The following is a 2,760-nucleotide window of genomic DNA, read 5'->3' as shown; positions in this document are numbered from 1 at the left end:
CCGTAACGTTATTGGCACTCAGGAAGCGCGGAGACTGTTTTTAACAATCATATGGTCAATCAGGACGAAGAACACTGTGAAAAAAAACTGCACAAAAAAATCTGCGAAGCAGCGATACCGTGAAAAGTGAACCGCGTTACAGCGAGGGATCACTGTATATGAAATAATTTATAAAAAGCAACTGAGTAATTTGTAGAATGGCTGTAGCCTACATCTGAGTTTATCTAGGTGTATCTGAGACTTCATTCTCATGCCTGGCCTCATAATGCCTCAGCATTGAAAAGGTGGGTTTATTTAAATAAGACAGTTTAGTCAAACATATGCGACACTTAACCTGCAGAACATGATATGACAGTAAACTAAGAGTCAATTTCAGCTGAATTTGGATTCAGATAGATCAAGTAGAAACTGACAAGAATAAATAAATTTGTTTTCAAAAATGAAAACAAATTTATTTTCCAGTATAAGATCAAAATGGTCCCACACTGCGGAAACATTTCCTTTGAAGCTGCTCCGTAGTTGATGCTGTAAAAGATCAAGAATTTGTTTGGCAAATGCTTTTGACAGATTCGCTTCCTTTTAAACACAGTTTGGCATCCAGAGTCATTTTGAAACAGTTCTTGTATTGGTCACGTGACTTGCTGAAACCAATACGCGCACCGACACGAGTCTATGGGGCTTGATACATGCGGCGACGCGTCGGTGTTGCTGGACCCATCACTAGTGGTGGTTCACCACCCGCTACCAGACCCTGGCTGTTTCCTTGTGTCTGTATCTCCTCGTGACGCTGTGGAACGTACCCACGTGTAGCCCGAGTCCCACTAGTCTTCAAGCAGTTAAACCAGGGGTGTCCAAAGACGGTCCCGGAGGCCCGGCATACTGCATGTTTTATTTCTCACCCTGGTTTAACGCACCTGCATCAAATGATGGCTTGTTAGAAGCCCTAAGAGGAACATTGACAAGCTGAAAAGGTTGCTACCACCACCAGGGAGAGAACGAAAACGTGCAGGATGCTGGTCCTTGAGGACCAACTTTGGACACTCCTGAGTTAAACTAACCTTCCTGGATCTCCCCGTTTGCTGTCCCCTGTGCTCCTCTTCCTTGGATGTCACAGAACTTACCTGTCCGCCCTCCAATGCCGTGTACTCCTCAACGCAGACCCACCTTCTGCCAAGCAGCAACACCACACTGAATCTTCTACCCTGGTAACATCAATATTCCCCCCCTGACTCAGAACGCCTTCGACCCAAGTAAGCTCTCAGCCCAGACTTCATATTTCCCACAGTCTGTGAACTCACCTCATCTTCTCTTCACCTCAGTGTTCCAGTCTCCAGTCGCTGCACCCCTCCCTGGACCAGCAGCTCAGATTATTGTTCTGTTGATTCATTAAATCATTTTTACCTTTTCTTGTTCTCCATGTGTGTTCTTGCATGTGGGTCAGAAAACTAAAACCCATCATGACACTTATAACACCATGAGGTATTTTCTTAAAATGCCTCATGCTTGGACTTTGCTTCAGCTCTTTAGTGAGTTTATTCCAGATCTTCACACCAATGACAGAAATGCTCAATCTTTTCTTCACTGTTCAAACATGTAAACTTCTGAAGTTGAGGTTTTCATGACATTACAGCGTCTCCTCCAAGCTGCCCTGCGAGATTCACAGCTGTATCTCCGGCAGAGCGACGGATCTGAGCCTCCGGTCGGGTTCTGCTGCCTCTGGCCACAGTTTTTTTCCAGCTGGCATTCAAAGTTTCAGTTTCCAATCTGTATTAAATACCGTAACTTTATTGGCACTCAGGTAGAGAAGCGCGGAGACTGTTTTTACCAATCATACGGTCAATCAGGACGCAGAACACTGTGGAAAAAACTGCACAAAAAAATCTGCGAAGCAGCGAAACCGTGAAAGGTGAACCGCGTTATAGCAAGGGTTCACCATATATGAAATAATTTATAAAAAGCAACTGAGTAATTTGTAGAATGGCTGCATATCTGAGTTTATCTAGGTGTATCTGGGACTTCATTCTCATGCCTCATAATGCCTCAGCATTGAGGAGGTGGATTTATTTAAATAAGACAGTTTAGTCAAACATATGCGACACTTAACCTGCAGAACATAATATGAAAGTAAACTAAGAGTCAATTTCAGTTGAATTTGGATTCAGATAGATCAAGTAGAAACTGACGAGAACCGGATGAAGCAACAAAAATGAAAACAAATTTATTTTCCGATATAAGATCAAAATGGTCCCACACTGAGGAAACCTTTCCTTTGAAGCTGCTCCATAGTTGATGCTGTAAAAGATCAAGAGTTATTTTGGCCAGTGCTTTTGACAGATTGACAGATTTTCTTCCTTATAAACACAGTTTGGCGCATTAATGTAATTTCGAAACAGTTCCTGTATCGGTCACGTGACTTGCTGAAACCAATACGCGCAACGACACGGGGTTTTGGTCATGGGGTTTGATACATGAGCCGACGCATCAGTGTTTCCGGACCCATCACTATCCTTTACAATTCCCGAATAACATAAACTTGGTTTTATCTAAAGTTAGTGATAATTTCATTCATCCATCCATTCTCTTCCACTTATCCAGGATCGGGTCGTGGGGGCAGCAGCTTCAGAAGGGAGGCCCAGACTTCCCTTTCCCCAGCCACTTGTTCTGTCTCCTCCGCTTCACCAACAAACATCTCCTACATACTTCAGATGAGAGACAACCTGGAAAAGTACAGAGAACAAGTTAAAGATCATATGGAGAAGG

This window comes from Poecilia latipinna, unplaced genomic scaffold (assembly GCF_001443285.1).
Source record: "Poecilia latipinna isolate Pla-1442-1.1 unplaced genomic scaffold, P_latipinna-1.0 Scaffold3018, whole genome shotgun sequence".
NCBI classification, from domain to species: domain Eukaryota; kingdom Metazoa; phylum Chordata; class Actinopteri; order Cyprinodontiformes; family Poeciliidae; genus Poecilia; species Poecilia latipinna.
This window is presented reverse-complemented; position numbering follows the sequence as displayed.